The sequence below is a fragment of the Humulus lupulus genome, chromosome 5 (assembly GCF_963169125.1).
Source record: "Humulus lupulus chromosome 5, drHumLupu1.1, whole genome shotgun sequence".
In the NCBI taxonomy this organism is placed as follows: domain Eukaryota; kingdom Viridiplantae; phylum Streptophyta; class Magnoliopsida; order Rosales; family Cannabaceae; genus Humulus; species Humulus lupulus.
In genome coordinates, this window is record NC_084797.1 from 196,739,443 (window position 1) to 196,759,187 (window position 19,745).

General features: G+C 34.4%; 1 long non-coding RNA gene across 1 annotated transcript; it reads left to right on the top strand.

Moving 5' to 3' along the window:
• The first annotated feature begins 12,528 nt into the window (after positions 1–12,528).
• Positions 12,529–15,117, top strand: LOC133833907 (uncharacterized). Its single transcript, XR_009893202.1, has 3 exons — positions 12,529–12,607; positions 12,735–12,794; positions 14,802–15,117. It is a non-coding gene; the product is annotated as an uncharacterized LOC133833907 (long non-coding RNA).
• Positions 15,118–19,745: the final 4,628 nt, after the last annotated feature.

Below are 19,745 nucleotides of genomic sequence, written 5' to 3' on the forward strand. Positions count from 1 at the left end.
TTAATCACGTATGCGGGTGCTGATCCCCAGTATAATTCATTAATCATGTATTTTGGGCAATGGGCCTCAGTATGATTCATTGATAATTTATCTAGGGAAATTGGCCCCATATGATGTTGTAGTCATTTATACGAATGGTTTGCATGCATGAGTAGGGTTATTACTGCTGGGTATGCTTATTATGATTTGGTAACATGTTATTAACTGCTTATGAGCATGTTTAAGTTTTCTTGACGAGTCTTGGCTCATGGGTGCTATGTGGTGAAAGTAAGGGGAAAAGAAAGTCGGACCATCCTTGAGTTTGAGAGCTTCAGTGACGATGTGTATGCGTTGAAGGTGAGAACTCGTCAACGATATAGGATCAGAAAACTCAAAGTGTATTGCAGAAACTATGTAGAAAGAAGATAGAAAGAACTTGAAGGAGAATGATGCAAAAAAATAATGGAGCAAAAATCGTATTGTAACGCCCTACTACCCAGGGACTGTTACATTGTGCATTTTAAACAGTGCTAAACTCGCTATCTGAGTCATTTGGCCATAATCATGTAACTAAGTGTGATTAACGGTTTAGGGTTAAAATTTTTGGTCAAATATACAACATTTCACTAAAACATTTACTGTATGCACCGAGATCCCAAAATATATTTTAAAGGTTAATTACAATCAACTGACCTAAGTAGCAAAATAGGATTAAACCCTCGGTCGTGATGGTCGAACAGTTGCATATGTACACATCGTCACCTAAGCTCTCCAACTCTAGGATGGTCCATCTTTCTTTTGCCTTTACCTGCACCACATAGCACTCGTGAGCCAAAGCTCAACAAGAAAACTCAATATGCTCATGAACAGGTAATAACATATCACTGAATCATAATAGGCATGCCTAGGAATAATAGCCATATTCATGCATGCAAGCAAATCCAAATAAATGATTACGAAGCTCTGCGCCTTGTATAGATGACTATTGAGTTCATCTTTGAATAGGTGACCAATGAGTCACACACTGTATAGGTGACTACTGAGTCACACACTTGGGCTCTCACCTTAATCAGATAAGTGACTAATGAGTCACGCACTTGGGCTCCACACCCTAATCAGATAAGTGACTAATGAGTCACGCACTTGGGCTCCGCACCCTAATCAGATAAGTGACTATTAAGTCATACTCTCAATAGATGACTAATAAGTCTATCTCTAGGGCTCTGCACCCTAAGCCATGTGACGTTCAGTCACCTGAGCCTTTTGGCTCTACATAACTAGCGTTAAGACTAGACAATCTCTTTTAGTTTTCATCGAACTTGGGGTCGGTCAAGCATTTCATGCTCATGTTGATTAGATCTAATCATTTCAGCCCTGCGTTCAATACACTTATGTTGCTCTTGACTCATAGGTCCATTCCATATGACGCATGTTGTTTCTAACTAATGAGTCAGTGCCACTCACAAATAAGCAATGCACCCAGGCATATATCATATGTCAAATATCCAAATATAAGGCATTCAGCATGCTTACTCAACATTCACTAGCATAATTATGATCATGCACATTTACAGAGACTCAAGCTCTAATCAATCTCATATTCAACATTCATGCCATGCCCTAATCACATCTATCTTATGCATCACATGCATCACATATTGGGTGTAGTTTTCTTACCTTTGGTCCAAGCACAGGCTACCAACAAACGATCCTCAAGCACGATCTTTTTTCCAAGCCCCTAGCGATAACCTAGTCACAACCATAATATAAAACCTGATAAAAAATGAGTAAATAAATACTTCCAGACCCAAACCTAGCCTCTGGGATGTCGAATCCTACTCAATTGGGTAGTAGGATCGATCCCAAGCACTTATAATTAAGTTCCGACGTTTAAAAACCAAATCTAGGAAAAAATGCACAAGCCAGTCGCGACCTAGCCCTTAGAGTCGCGACTTGCCCCAAGTCAGAGAGAAATTGCCTGGGCTTTAGGGTGTGGGCAGCGTCTTGGCCCCCCTTGGGTCATGGTGCACCCCCCAGGCAGATCTCTCCTAGCTTCTGGCTTCATCCAAGTCGCGACTTGCTAGAACAAGGTCGCGACTTGACCACGAAATCAGCCATTTCCTACGATTTTTCCCACTTAAAATCATCCAAAAACCTATCCACACATATCCAAATCCCAAAATCAAAGTTCCCAAACATTCTAATTATCCAACACCAATAAAACTCAAGCTTCAATTCATCCAAAAACTCATCAAAACATAAAATCCAATCAAAGCTTAAAATCTTTAAAAACTTAGAATTTAAAACTTGGATTACCTCATATTGAATCGTTTCCCAACTAAATCCTCCGACTAATAAGCTTCTAATCTTCTCTAGAATCGCTATGCCTTGATCCTTGCTTGAATCTGAGTCCTAAAACTCAAGTTTCATTTGAAAATGCGAACGAGTGTCAAAAAGGGAACGAGAGAGAGAGAGAGAGAGAGAGAGAGAGAGAGAGAGAGAGAGAGAGAGCGTTCTGAACGTTCTTTTATTATTCTGATAGGTTACTTCAAGCTTAAGTAACCTCAAGAAAATCCTAATGCTCGAGGTCCAAAAAACAGCGCCCGGGGTAAAATAGTCAAAATTCCCAGAATTTCCCCCTGATCTCACTAACTCCCAATTTATCACCAAATATTTATTGCTATTACCCAATATCCCGGTAATGTGCTAAATACCCATTGACTTACTCCGAGTCAAGTATGGATCCCGTTGTGACTTTCCCACTAGCTTGCCTCCTAGGATCGTCTCGTGTTGAGTAACCCAAGCATAACCAAATAATAATTAAGTATCACACACATACCACTTATACGCCAAATATACCCAAAACGGGCCAAATTATGAAAATTACCCAATTAAAGAGAAATGGGTCCACATGCATATTTAATACACCTATACATGCATATAAAGTCATATTATGATATAACTAACATAATCACATAATGATACACATAAATATCATATAATCATATAATTCCAAAATTTGCCATCCTGGCCCCCTAATCAAGGCCCTAAGCTTTATTAGGAAATTTGGGTCGATACACGTATATTCCTTAATTTTCTAAGAATACAAAGAATTTTTCAACCCCTTAGTTTGAGGGGTCGAAGTTTATTTATAGTTGAGCTCTAATGGTCCCTGATACAAAGTGGTCCCAAAGGACAAGATCGTATGTAGGTACATTGTCAGGATAATGGTGCAGGACGTAGTGGTTCAGAGAGTCGTGGTGTCGGCTTTGACACATGGTCAAGGGTATGCAGGACATGCTACCACTTCTCGTACTAATTCGTGTGGCCACTACTCGTCGGATATGGATGTCAGAATCACACATTTGTTATCTTTATGGTTGTATACCCCATACTCGTACAAGTGCTTTGTACCTGATGGTCCTTCTATCATTTCCAAGACATAAATTCCCTCCAAGCTTCTGTATATTTTTCTAAGTATGGGAAAGTATGTTGTGAGAGGTCGAGATGTGAGGGTGTAAGAAGGTTGAGCCTCGCTATGTGTGGCCCTTGTTCGAGGGGGTGGCACATCTATGTGCCTGCCAAAGCGTCTTCACACAAGGAGTTCGAAGGCATGCACACGAGGATTGAGCCTCGCTATGCTAGGCCCTTGGCCAAGGGAGATGCGCGCCTAGCGCCTTCGCATGAGGAGTCCGAGGGCATGTGCATAGGGATTGGGCCTCGCAATGAGGCCCTAGGCCGAGGGAGATGCACGCCTAGCATCTTCGTGCGAGAAGTCTGAAGGTATGCGTACGAGGATTGGGTCTCGCTATGCGATGCCCTTGGCTGAGAGAGAAGCGCGCCTAACGTCTTCGCACGAGGAGTCCGAGGGAATGTGCATAGGGATTGAGCCTCTCTATGCGAGGCCCTTGGTCAAAGGAGATGCGCATAGGGATTGGGCCTCACTATGCGAGGCCCTTGGCCGAGGGAGATGCACGCCTAGCGTCTTTGTGTGCGAAGTCTGAAGGCATGTGTACGAGGATTGGGCCTCGCTATGCGATGCCCTTGGCCGAGGGAGATGCGCGCCTAGCATCTTCACACGAGGAGTCTGAGGGCATGAACATGGGGATTGGGCCTCGCTATGCGAGGCCCTTGGTCTAAGGAGAGGCGCGCCTAGCATCTTCGCATGAGAAGTCCGAAGGAGATGAGAACGAGCAGAGGGAGATGTGCGCCTAGCGTCTTCGCACTTTCACTGAGGGATGCTTTAAGGGAAATTATTCCATATTCATAGTACATATGCGGCTGCTCGACTACCACGGCCAGGGTTTCTCAGGGGAACTAGGGTCAAACACTATTCTGTCGCTTAGGTCGACTGGTTGTAACTTTTCAATTGTAATTAACTTTTTTCAATGTAGTTTGAGATCCCATGTATATAAGTAAATGTTTTAGTGAAACAATTATACCTTTGACCAAAAATATTAACCCTAAACCATTAATCACGTTTAGTTACATGGTTATGGCCAAATGACTCGTTTAGCAAGTCTACTACTATTTAAAATACACAGTGTAATGGTCTTTGAGTAGTAGTGCATTACATTTACCAACTTGATTTTGATATGTTGACAAAGCGAATCAAAGCCAATATTGTTGCAGCTTTAGAGGAGGCCCTGGGACTTGCTCCAAGAAATCCTACTATACGAGTGAATTTAGATGTTCATTTTCGAGTAGAACTTCTTGAGCAGCCTCATTTCCTCATACTCTAAATCATGAACACGCGTTGAACAGTAACAACAATGATAAAGATGGTCAACAAAATTGTCATGCCAATAGAAAAAAATGACGTTTTGAAAGTTAGTCACATTTTTCCTGCATGAGGGTTGGTGGAGATGATGAGACTAACAATATGAATAGAGCACTCAATCAATATGTTAATAACTGATAAAGTGGTCAAGCTCAAGGAGATGGGACCAAGACCTTTGCAACCATCTTAATAATTGAAGGAGGCAGCGTGAGCAAGGTAGAGTAGCTAACTTACAATCGAGGAGAATTAAGGATTTAAATTTTTTATAAAAATAATAACAAAAAATAAAGAAAGCAACGAGCACCTAAGAGTATGTTCCATGAGCTAAGCACCCAAGAGAGTATTCAAGGTCTAGAATTCAAACACCCAGAAGGGTGCTCCAGATTTTGGGCACTCAGTAGCAAGATTAACAAATATATTTCCAAAAAGGGTGCTCCACAAGTTGAGCACCCAAGAAGGTGTTACCAAAGAAGATGAAGGTCAAAAGTTGAGAACAAAAGAGTGTATTCTAAAATTGAGTACCCAGTAATGTATTCTAAAAGTTGAAAACCCAGGAGAGTAATTATGATCCATGAGAAGTGCCAATTAGTATACTCAAATATGAATACCAATAAGTGTTCTTAAAATGAATAAGGGCATCAATTATTGCTGAAATTTCAAGTGAGTACAAAGATGCATGCTCGAACTTCAGACCTGCTCCACAAAGGCACATGCCATTTATAAATCAAGCACTTAGAAGAATGTTTCAAAAGTTGAATGCCCAAGAGAGTAATCAACATCCATTAAAGATATCAACAAAAATGGAATCAACGCAATAGAGTACTTGACATGTTGACAGACTACTACCATAAGAGAAGGTGTTTAAAATGTGCCCAATATCCTAAGGGAGTGCCCAGGAGTCGTGACAAAATATTCATAACAGTCCTCAAAGTTCATCACGAGCTAAATAATGTGTGATAAAGTGTGTAGTGCTTGTGAAACAATTGTAGAGTTTGAGGGTAATTCTCATCATGTTCCTGTTCCACTTGTTGTTTGTCTCTCAAACTTAAACTTTCCACATTCTTCTTCAAACTCAACAATCCCACATTTTTTTGTACACACTCAGTCTATTTTTGAAATAATATACTAATTTATTTGTTTTACACTTTTAATATAAAAACTTTACTCTTCTTCATTTTTTGTCTTTGTAATAAAAATATTATTAGATTAATTGATTCGAATAACTTTAAATATTAAGTTTAGAAAAAACTATATTTATTGAAGGGGTATTTGTAAAAGAAAACCTAATTTTTACATATTGTGGCACTTAAATACCTGATTCTTTTTTTTTCAGCGGCTAAAATACATTCCGTCATACTTTCTTGGCAGCCGTAGATACCTCGTTGTTAGCTGCTAGGTTAGTGCCTATTTGACAACTTCTGATTGGTCCACGTTATCCAATTTCTCTAGTAAAAACTATATTGGTCCAAGTTTGATTATTTATAATGGTGTTACACACCACATTTTCCATGGTTTTACTTGTTTTTCCTCTTTCACACTTGGACATATTTTCTTAAGGCTAAATCTGATGTTCAAGATATTATTCTCAATTTTTTTTCTCTTGTAAACACTCAATTTACAGCTAATATCAAAGATGTTCGAAGTGATAATGCAATAGAACTCAATCGCGTTGTCTTTTATGCTAACAAAGACATCATTCATTATCACTCTTGTGATAGGCCTTAAAAAAAATGACGTTGAAAGAAAACATCAACACATTTTGAATATTGCTAGAGCACGTCTCTTTCAATCTCATCTACCATTACAATATTGGTCATATAATGCGCGAATTGGTACTTACCTTATAAACAGGACACCTAATGCTTCACTCAAAGGCAAGTCTTCTTTTGAGTTACTTTTCAATAATTAATATGTTAATGACCACCTTAAGAATTATGGATGCTTTATCTTATGCACCTACACTTAATAATTCAAGACACAAGTTCACACCTAAATCAAGGGCCTGTATTTTCCTAGGGTATTCCGAAAGTATGAAATCCTACACACTACTTGATTTGAAAACAAATCAAATTTTCAATTCAAGAGATGTACTATTCTATGAAATCTTTTTTTCCTAATATTTCCATGTTTGGAAACACCAAAAATATTTTTATATTACACACTAAAGACATTAACCAACCTCACTGAACCTTTGAGTTTATTACAAAAACTGGAAGAAAAGTTTCCAAACCAACTCATCTAAATGACTATTTTTGTAATCTCATTTCAGCTCCAACCTCTACTAGACATCTAATCAATAATAACAATCATTACTTATAATTATATTCCCACTTTCGTATTGATGTATTGAGTGCAAACACAATCTATAAACGACAAAAATATTTTGAAGTTGATGCGAAGCCTAAATGGCAACAAGCTATACAAACAGAACTTCAAGCTTTAGAAGAAAATCAAACTTGGATTGTTACCCAACTCCCACTTGGACACAAACCAATTGGTTGTAAATGGGTCTATAAAGTAAAATATAAACCCAATGGAGATATTGAAAAATACAAACCTTGTTTAGTTTCAAAAAGCTTTATTCAAAAGCACGGGATAGAAAATCTTCAAACATATGCACCTGTAGCAAAGTTCAATACCCTCAAAATTTTACTTGCTCTCGCTGCTTTAAATAATTGGAGTCTCCACCAAATGGACATCAACAATGCATTTCTTCAAGGTCAAAGAGGTCGTCTATCCTAGGCAAAGGATATTTGTTCTTAATCGTGACCTTATTGAGTTCTCGGTAATCGATGCACATTTTTATACTTTTGTCTTTCTTTTTCACAAACAACTGGTGCTCCCCATGTCAAATGACTAGGTCGTATGCACCCCTTTTCTAACAATTCCTGTAGCTCGGTCTTGAGTTCTTTCAACTCTACAAGTGTCATTCGATAGGGTGCCTTGGATATTGGTGCTGTTTGTGGTGCAAGTTCGATCACAAATTATATTTCTCTATCTGGGGGTAAACCTAGTAAGTCCTTAGGAAACACCTCCGGGAACTCAAAAACAATGTGAACATTCTCTGGTTTCAGCTCAGTCTCCTTAGACTTATCCATAACATTTTCCAAAATTGTTGTACGCCCATGTTACATCATGTTCCGAGCTTCTAATGCGGATATGATAGGTCTACGAAATCCCGTCACTTCTCTCTTCAAAGAAAAGAGTTCCCCTTCCTCGGTCTGAACTCTATTGTTATTTTCCGACAGTCTATCATTGCTCCATATTTGGCTAACCAGTCCATGCCAAGTATAACAACATAATCTGGTATGTCTAACTCTATGAGGTTTATTGGGCACTCTTTACCCTCAACTACTATGGAAGCTGACTGTAACCACCTAGTTGACGACATAATGTCTTCCGATGGTATCATGGTACTAAAACTATGCTCAAACAGCTTACAAGGCAAACCCAATTTATCAATTACATTTATAGCAACATAAGAGTGAGTCGCTCCAAAATCAATGAGGACTCTACATATCAAACCAAAAATAAGAAGTTGACCTGGGACGACGGTATTACTATTGGATGCTTCCTTTTTAGTCAAAGCAAAGACTTTGGCTAGCACTAGATTGCCATTATTGCCCTGCTCTGCTCCAGCTCTCCACTGTGGGAAATCCTTCTTCAGATGGAACATTTGTTGGTGCTTGCTTGATAGTCTCCTAGATGTCGGCACGAGCATTTGGGGCAGGTAGGGTATTCAACTTTGTGGTATTGGTGATTTCTGCGTTTATGACCATTTTTGTGACTGTTATGGATGTTGAGGTGGTTACTGTTGTTGTGATTGTTTTAATTCAGGGTCGGGGTCTAGGCCTCTTGTCATTGCCACTGCTCTGTCTCTTAGGGGCTTTCTCTTATTGCTCTCATGGAATCCCTTGTCTCTATTGGCCTCCATTCTTGCAGCACTATCCTTCCATATGCGGTCCTCTAAGTATTCTACATAAAAAGCTTTATCCAAAATATCAACGTAACTAACCACCTCAGCATTGGTCATCTTCACATCCCTCGCAATCATGGGCTTTAGTCCTCTCACAAAACTTTGGACTCGCATGGCCTCAGTTGGTACTATCTCGGGTGCAAACCTTGCCAACCTATGAAGTTTCTAGGCATATTCGGTGACAGAAAGGCTTCCCTGAACCAAGGTCACAAATTCATCAACCCTGGTTGCCAGTACAGTTGCACTGTAATACTTTTTTTATAAATGCTTGCACAAAATCTGCCAGGTCATAGTATGTAGGGCACGGGTCTACTTCACCACATCCCATCCTTGCATCCATTTTGAGTATGTGAGATGCACACGAAACCCTCTGATGGTCATTCAACTCCATATGGTCAAAGATAGCCTCCACTGACTTCAACCAATCTTCCGCTAACATAGGGTTGACTTTCCCTTCGAAGTTAGGTGGGGCTTGCTTCCTAAATCTTTCATAGACTGGCTTAAAATCGTAGGCCATTGGTAATGGTGCAGGTGGTGGTATTGGAGGCTCAGGCTGTGCCAACGGTGCTTGGGGTACTTGTCAGACTTGGGCCAACTCTTCATCCCTTTGCCTTAATTGTTCTCTCAACCTTGCTACTTCTGCAGCTAAATCCATAGTTGGTGCAGCTGGGGATGCTAGTTGAGCTAGTGGCACTTGCCCATTTAATTGTCCAATTCCCACTTGCTCACAACTAATAACTACTGATAGCATTCAAATCCAATAAATTACTTACCCATTATTCTATTTCTCTAATTTCCAATCAATAAAAGATGACAAATGATTATTAAGGAAATATCATCCCTTCCTTGTTCATACGCATGCCACCCTCTATCTCTATTCTTACCATTTGTCTTCTAATTTTCTCTTTTCTTAATTAATTAAATAAAAAAAGGAACTAAACCATAAATGAAGAATAGTCTAGAATAATGCATGGGAACTAACTATTGTATGATCACCATGCAACCATACACAGGCACACACATAATTGCTAGGGAGCATTTCTACTAACCATGCACCTTGGTGCACATAACCAAAACTAAAAAACTCACAAGATAAAACAATTAACAAATTTTAATTCACATAATTTCTACCAAAAAATTCAAAGAATAAAAGTAAATTCCTAATACTTAAACAATTAATAATAAAATAAAGCACACAAATCAATAAAATAATTGGTGTGCTGCACTCATCTATGTGGATGATATTATCATTATTAGCAGCAATGACAAAGCTATTCAACAATTCAAATCTACTTTCAACAAAACTTTTAAACTCAAAGATCTTATACCATTAAAAAAATTCTTGATCTAGAAATCGCTCGGTCCAAAGTAGGTATTTCAGTATCTCAACGACCATTTACTCTCCAACTTCTTACTGAAACAGGGTATTTAGGAGCTAAACCACCCTTAACACTTATGGAATTGGACTTAAAACTTAGTAAAGATGAAGTAGAACTCATTTATGATCCTACAACCTTTGTAAGTCTCATTGGTAAATTAATTTACTTAATAATCACTTGACATGATATCACTTTTGCAATAAATATACTATGCCAAAATCTATCAACTCATCGGGTTCCTAATTAAAATGCAGCTCACAAATTACTTCAATATCTAAAAGTCAATCCTGGACAAGGTCTTCTTTTTCATACCACATCGTCAACTCAGATTTTAGCCTATGCAGAAACCAACTTCAATCATGCTGCCTTACAAATCAAAGTTTTTGCTGATACTAATTGGGGTACATGTTTGGATACAAGAAGTTTTATCTCTTTCTGCTGTGTGTTTATTGGTAACTCACTAGTCTCATGGAAATAAAAAAAAAATCAATCCATTGTAAATATTGAGCTATGGCCAATGCCACTTGTGAAATTACTTGGATTCAAACTATTCTCAAAGATTTTGGTGTTAATCATTCATAACCAGCTATCTTATATTGTGATAACAGTATTGCTATCCACATCTCTAAGAACCCAGTCTTCCATGAGCACATCAAGCGTGTTAATATTGATTGTCACATCGTTAGAGAGAAAGTAACCAAAGACACTTTAAAGATGATTCATGTCCCCTCCAAGAACAACCTAGTTAACATCTTCACCAAAGCATTGTTCCCAACTTTCTTCAATTATAATGTATCCAAATGGATGCCACAAATTTGTACACTCCATCTTAATAAGGGCTATTAGTTATAGGATTCTGTTAGAATTGTTAAGTTAGTTAGGGGGTTGTTCATTTTGTTTAACATCGTGATTAGTGGTTAATCAAGTTTTTATTTTTGGTTACACTCTGTACTTGAGGCCTATATAAGGCTAGCTTCCCCTTTTGTAAACTCACTTAGCAAAAATACAATTTCGTTTACTTTCATTTATTTTCTCTTTGTGGTTTCACAACTATTAATCATTGGTACAATTAAACCTTTTATGGTTCTTCTACTGATGATGGTGCTCTGCCTCGCACCTCACCTCGTTGGCCAACCAATGCATCCCCTCACCGACCAACCCATGCATCACCTCACCATCCTAGATGTCCACGCCTCACCTCGCCTTGTTGTGCCATTTTAGACTCCCATGCCTCGCCTTATCAACCTCACTCACCCTGTTGGACCAACCGTGCTGCTTCACTCGTACCTCTCTCATTCTCTCTATTTCTCAATCTATCATTCTCACAATTTCGATCTTTGTTTTTCTTGATCTCTCAAAAGTAATATTGAGTTTTCTTTGAGTTGGGCTTTGATTATTAAAACTTGAAGTAGAAGTTGATACGGTAAATTAATTGTATTATTTTTTTTATTAGAAATTTTTCTTTTTAGTTTTTTATTATTTAAAATAGTATTTTAGAAATAATTATTTAATTTTTATTATTTAATTAAATTCAGTTCGTTTCGGTTAAAAATCAAATGGAATTTGAGTAATTGGACTTAATTGTCATTATTTGATAAACATAAAGATATGATTGCTTAGAAAAAAACTCAAGGACAAAAATGACAATCTGCGTATATCTAAGAGACAATAGTGCTAAAATCCCATTTTTGTATGCGAACTTCATTACTTGTGGGTCACTTCAATTCAAAACATAAAAACAAAATTAAATTTATCTATCAGTGTAAACTAACTTAAGCATAATTGCAAACTACTTATTCACAATTTCAAATGTAAACATAAATATAATTTTTTTACACTTATAAACATAAATATAAATAACTTATTTACTAATTTAAATATAAAAATAAACATTTTCAAATTGTTAATGAAAATATAAATCATTGTACTAATTTTTGACATTTTAATTACTTTGTTTAACATAAAAAAAAATTATTATTTTAGTTATTTTTCTTAATATTTCATAACCAAAAAATTAACATCTACTTGAAATCTTAATTCAATAAACATAAATTTTTAAATACCATGTTTTTGTTATTTCATTTTAGTTATAGTTAGTAAGTGCCAAAAAAATTGTATTACGTAATTATCTAAATTTGTTTTTAAATCAAATTTATATCTAATTTTGGAGCACTCCCAATGAAGTTTTTATCCTTTCTTTTAAAGTACATTATCAAACTCTATGGGCCCATTCAATAACTCTTAAATAAATAATTTTTTTATTAAATAATTAGAACGTTGAAAACAATCTGCGAAAACTTGTTCGGTAAGTTAGTTTCACCTTTTTTATAAAAGAAAATTATGAAGTTTTGAAAATAATAATTTCTTACTTTTAAAAAAATTTAAAACTTATTTTTATTTCTTCTCTCTCTTCATCTTCTCGTAGAAACAGAAAAATCGACTTTTCTTAAGCTTCAATGGCTTCTAAGCTCTTTTCGGCCAAACTTTCTTCAGGTACACCTCTATCTCATTTCCTCTCTTATTTCCCTGATCTTTTTCATCGTCTCTCCCTCATATGATTTTTTTTCTCAATCTTTTTCTCATCATGGATTCTTTCAAATTATGGATATGCATTGTTAAGGTTGGATCCATGAAGAAATGGTGTAACCATTCATAGAGGTGGATCTTTTCTTCTGTTAAGGTATATGAATCTATTTTTGATTTTGTTTGGGATGATGGTTTGTGGTTTGTAATTTGTTCTGTTCTATCAAAATGTCAGTGAGTGCTTTCATTTTTCTTCTTTTAAAGTTCCTTTGTGGGATTTATAGAGAGCTTCCTAGGTAGGGGCATTTTCTATTTTCGGTACTTGGAGAAATTATAGCCCAATGTTTTTGTATGACAACGTACATGATAGTTATAGTAGATATCTCGCCAATTTTTTTAGAAATTCTGAATAGTTTACAGTGCTGAAATCAGAGTTCAAACAGTCTATTATCCACGTGTATAAATAAAATCAGGTCCGCGTGTAACTAATTGTTTGAACTCTGATTTCGGTACTGTAAATTATTCGAAATGTCCAAAAAATTGGTGGGATACATATTATAACTATAATGTACGCCATCATACAAAAAATGTGGGTTATAATTTCTCTACGTACCAAAAATAGAAAATATCCTACTGTAAGAAAAAAATGGTGCCCCTGCCTAAGAAAATTCTTATATCTCTTCTATATAATAAGTGTGTAGATAACAGAAATTCTTGGTTTGAACGGTTTTTTTATTTTTTTTAATGTTAATTTTAACGGAATATTCTTATATTTAATAGAATATTATTATATTTAACGGTAGTTTTTAAACATTTAAACTTAAATAATTAAAAAAAATTAAAATATGATATTTTGAGATATTTTACAATGATAATTATTTAAAAATAATAAATAATTAAAAAAAATCAAAATAGTATATTTTTGAGATATTTTACAATGATAATTATTTATAAATAATAAATAATCAAACAAATTAAAATAGGATATTTTTTAAATATTTTACAATGATAATTATTTAAAAATAATAAAATCATACGTTTTATAACTTAAATAAAATTTAAACTCACTTATTAGAATAATATCATATTAAACATATAATATAATCTACTGTCAATTAGCAACAAATTATTTTTTAAAAAAAAAAAAACTAGCAAGAAACTTAAATTTAAAATCCACGTACAATATTTAATATAACATTAAACATATAATATATAATCTTTTGTTGTCACTCTCAAATTAAAAAACTAGAACAAACATAAACTTAAACAAAAATAAATAAATTATTTAATTAAAATAAGATATTTATTTGATATTAATATAAATTTAATAAAAATAATTAATAAATTCTATAATTAAATCTAAGCAAATGTGTATATTGCACGTTATTTGTATCTAGTATATATATATATATATGAATGATGAATAGAAACTAAAAATGATCAAGGATCTTTTCATTAATATGGTATGCCTTTAATTAGTTTTTTTTTAATGTTCTCAGCTCTGTTATTCATTTACTTTTCGTTTGGTTGCTCAGAAATCTTGATTGCTAATCAACAAAGTTTTTCTAGGAGTTGATAGCTAATGGTCAAGCCAAAACTACTGTGGGAACCTAAAATCGATGAAGAGTTGCTGCATTTTTTATTCATGAAGCTGATTTTTTATTTTATGGGTGTTCATATACGTAGCTTTAATTTTTTGATATATAAAGAAATCCAAAGCAGTATGGAGCTCATAATTAGAAACCATGTTATGCCTTTCAACATTGATAGTCATTATATATTTTTTTGTAAAACAAAGATTAAGATATACATTTTGAATCCCATATATAAGGGTTGCTTGGATTTTGCATATGCTACTTTATTAAAGGGAAATTTCAATTTGTATGCTTGATAATTTTTATAATTACAAAAAAATCCTATGCATATTAAAAATTTCAAAATAATGTTATTTTTTGGTACTTTATTCAAAATGCCCTTTCCACTTTCCTCCTCACTTTTCACTTCTCATTTCTCTCTTCCCTCTCTCTCTCTCTTCTCTCTTCCCTCTCTCTCTCTCTCTTATTTCACTCTCTCTCACCTCACAATACCACCACCACACTAAATATTATATTTCGAACAGATTTAGACATGATTTTTGAGTTTTTTTTGCGATTTTTTTTTTCAGATCTGAAATTCTGAAATCTGCAGAAAATCAACCTTACTCGATGGTGGTTTGATGGTGCTCGATGCCAGCTCGATGAGACCTTCAAAATCATGATTTTTCATGAAAAAATGACTTTGCTCGGTGGTGGTTCGATGGTAGCTCGATAGTGGTTCGATGGTGCTCGATGAGACCTTCAAAATCATGATTTTTCATGAAAAAATGACTTTGCTCGATTGTGGTTCAATGGCAGCTCGATAGTGGCTCGATAGTGCTCGATGTAATTCTTGCAAGAGACATAATTTTTCACTCGGGTGTCCGTTTGGGGTGATTTTTTTTTATTTTGGGCATTTTTTCAAGATTTACACGTTTGACATGTTCATATGCACATTTGTGAAGTGTAACACTTGTAAACAATACAAAAGTGCAAACATACCTCATGTTTAAGCATCTTTTGGTATATTTTTAAGTTTTAAACTTCTCAAATGTGCATATGAGTATGTTAAACGTGTAGATCTTGAAAAAATACCCAAAATAAAAAAAACAATCACTCCAAATGAACACCCGAGTGAAAAATTATGTTTCTTGCAAGAATTACATCGAGCACCATCGAGCTACCATCGAACCACCATCGAGCAAAGTCATTTTTTCATGAAAAATCATGATTTTGAAGGTCTCATCGAGCTGGCATTGAGAACTATCGAGAAGCCATTCGATGGGGCCTTCAAGATCAAGATTTTCATGAAAAAATGACTTTGCTCGCTAGTGGTTTGAATATGGCTCGATGGTGCTCGATGGTGCTCAATGTGATTCTTGCAAGAGACATAATGTTTCACTCAGTTGTCCGTTTGGGGTGATTTTTTTTTATTTTGGGTATTTTTTCAAGATCTACACGTTTAACATACTCATATGCTCATTTGGGAAGTTTAAAACTTAAAAATATACCAAATGATGTCTTAAACATGAGGTATGTTTGCACTTTTGTATTTTTTAAAAGTGTTACACTTCACAAATGTGTATATAAACATGTCAAACGTGTAGATCATGAAAAAATACCCAAAATAAAAAAAAATCACCCAAACGGACACCCGAGTGAAACATTATGTCTCTTGCATGAATTGCATCGAGCACCATCGAGCCACTATCGAGCTACCATCGAACCACCATCGAGCAAAGTCATTTTTTCATGAAAAATCATGATTTTGAAGGTCTCATTGAGCTGGCATCGAGCACCATTGAGTAAGGCTGATTTTCTGCAGATTTCAGAGTTTCAGATTTGAAAAAAATCGCAAAAAAAACTCAAAAATCATGTTCAGATCCGTTCGAAATACAATATTTAGTGTGGTGGTGATGTTGGTGGTGCTGTGAGGTGAGAGAGAGTGAAATAAGAGAGAGAGAGAGAGGAGGAAGAGAGAAGAAAGAAGAGAGAAATGAAGAGTGAAAAGTGAGGAGGAAATGGAAATGACATTTTGGGTAAAGTGCCAAAAAATAGCATTATTTTGAAATTTTTAATAAGCCTAACATTTTTTTGTAATTATAGAAATTATCATGCATACAAATTGAAATTTCCCTTATTAAATCAGTATAAGCATATGCTTTCTTATGTTTTTGTGATTTTGGTTATCATTTTATATTATATGCATGTGTGACTTTCGTATAACCAATTAATCTCACCAATTCATACAACTGGCCAGAGTTTGCTATGAAATTATTGGTACTTAAATTTGTGTTATGAATGGTAATTGGTTATCTTACCTGGCTAGTTTTAGTGTTTATGTTTTTTCAAACTTAAGAAATATATTCTCTTTCGTAGGTTCATTTTTGTTGATGCATAATGGTACTTGGACTTGTGCTGATAAATGGAGATTTGCATATATTCATTTCTACTCATAATTTATTGTTTGAACTTCATATAGAGATTTTGTAGATGATGAGTTTGATTCAGAGGATGTTGAGTATTGGATTGAAGGCATTATTAATATCATTTTTGATGTTTTAATTAAGTGCACTTGGTTAGTATCTCAACAAAGAGAGTGATAGTTCCACTTCACTTAGGGTGAAAAATGGTCACCTTGAAGTGGCCAAGCTGATTAATGCAGACCATATGTAGTTGCTTAATGTGCTTAATAGTGCTGATGAATCTCCACTTTTTTTTTTTGTTATGGAAACTCTATTTCTTGCAATTGCTAAATACATAATGGAAAAGTCTCATTTTTATCTCTACCCTCTTGCTGTGAAAGCATGGCCAAAGGATGCTGCAAATTTTATGTTAAAATTTATAAAACACAACAATTGATTATCATTTTCCTAATTTAAGAATGGCGAATTGTTAGTTACAAATTAAACACATATGCTATGTCACAACATTCATATGATCTTCTCTGAATATTATTATTTCAGTGTGCATTATCACTACTACAAAACTAAGATTTCCCAACACCCAATCACGACAGTCAACCCAACGCCGACAGTTAATTCGAGACCAATACCGACAGTTAAAATGTGTCGCTATTGACCCCAATATCGACAGTTAATTCGAGACCAATGCCGACAGTTAAAATGTGTCGCTATTGACCCCAACGCCGACAGTTAATTCGAGACCAATGCTGACAGTTAAAAATTGTCGTTATTGACCTCAACGCCGACAGTTAATAAAAGCCAAATACCGATAGTTATAAAATGTCGTCGAAATCCAAATAAAAAAATCTAAAAATTTAATTTTAAAAATAAACTTATTTTTTTAAATATATATTTATAAAAATTATATATATTTATTAAAATCTTTTAAAACTATTTTTTTTTCTAAATTTTTCATATTATTAACTTTTATATTTATAATAATTTTTATATTAAAATTTAAATTTAATTATATAATGGGGTAATAGATTGATTTATGTCCCAAATTAGGTATTATTTCTTGGAATAATTAATAAGTGACATTAAATTTTAGAAACGGAGAATAGATTGAATTTAAAAAGTTTTACTTTTTGTTAAATTTTATTATTATTTCAATAAATAATAAGAAATTTTTAAATCTGATGAATGAGATTTATCAAGAAGTAAAGATTTATATTTTAAATTATGAGAATCAAAATAAATAAAAAATTGATCAACCAATTGGTATATTATTATTGGAAATAAATATCAAGATGCTTTTAATTTAAATAAGAAAGAAATTGTGTTAATTAAAAATGAATTTATATATTAAAAATTAGATTTTTTTTGTAATTAAATAAATAAGAAAAGTTAAAAAAAAAAACTGAAACTTAAAGCTTCTCTTTCCTTCTTTTCCCTCTCTTCACCGAAGCTCTCTCTCTCACTATGCGTTGCCTTTGCCAAGCTGAGGCTCAGATTAAGAGAGTGATAATCTGATTTTATCTACACTGGTGTGTTAATTTTTAATAGAGATTAGTGAAAAAGCTTCTCACTTTAGGGTAGGCACTATTAAGATCATATCCATTCTAAAATATATGCAAACTTCTATGTATGAATATATATTTTCACATTTCTTCTACAGACATTGAAAGGAGTTGCAACTAATTTCCTTACCAAGCATCATTGAAGAATATTTTATTCTGCCACATGTTGTATGATTTGGGTATAATCTGCTGTTATATTTTGTTCTAGTATTAGAGAAATGGTACTTCCATTCACTGAATTTGTTCTTCATGACAATTATATATTTTTTTATTATGCAGCACACATCATGGTCATTTTGTGTGCTGAATTACATTTGTTGCCTATCTTTCGCTCTCTCCATATATATATACCCCAGGCGTGAGACATAGAGGGTTTTTTTATTTCTTGTATAAGGTTGAGCCCTCTTTTTTTTTTTCTCTGTTTCTTTGCCTATTTTTTTTAAAGTAGTTTTAGCTTGTTATTTATATATGGATGATTACTTTGTTTTTCTTTAGGAATAATCTTGTATTTGCATTTATAATTCTTGTTGAATTCTTAGGTCTTACATAGATGACATGTGATAATGAAGTTCTTATTAAGGAGAATAATGACGAGGCTTCTATTTGGACTCAAAGGCATAAAAAAATGTTCATTGAACTTATGGAAGAAGAAGTTTTAAAGGAAATAGGAATACCACAACCTTTACAAAGCAATCATGGAAACATATAAAGGAAGAGCTTTGTGCACGAGAAAAAGAAATTATAGTGATATCCAACTAAGGAACAAATATAATCAATTAAAGCAAAAGCATAAGGATTTTAAGTCTTTACTGAAAGAGACTGGTATGAGATACAATGAAGTGATTGGACAAGTTCGTGTGACTAATGAAGTTTGGGATAAACTTATTCAGATAAAAATTATGTAAAATGGATTTGATGCTTGTTTTATTTTAATGGGTATTGGTATATTTTTTCTGTTGATGTCGCTTTTTGTCAACGTAATTATTTAGAGCAATTAAACAATCAAACAAGAATAAAAGAAAAGAATGAGATTTTTACGTGATTCAACAGTTAAAATATGCCTATGTCCATGAGTCACTTTTTTTAAGGTGTACGTTAAAGCTTCAAAGAAGAGAAATTTTCACAGAGCGTTTCTCAGTGCAAATGGCTAGGTCCAAGCTATTTATAGACCTAGTTACAATAATATCTTCCCACAAATTTAGGGAAGTTACAATATATATTCAAATTTAAATTCCAATTAATATTTGAATAATACTAATAATACAACTTAAATGCATTATTTAAAAAAAGATCCCACAAAAATAGGGATTCAATACACAGTTTAACATAATCCCAAAGAAATAGGGATTTCCTAACAGCTTTTCAGTGTGTATGTTTAACGCGTCTTCGAGTTTAAACACTGCTTCAACACTTTTTCAAGATCACGTAATTTCGAGCTCACTGTTCCAATTGTCGCCACCTCTTTGCTCGACTAGTTTTTCGAACTCATCCTTTTGGAGGAGACTTCTGCCTTCAAGCTTGCAACTCATGTTCGAGTGCTGATGATGTG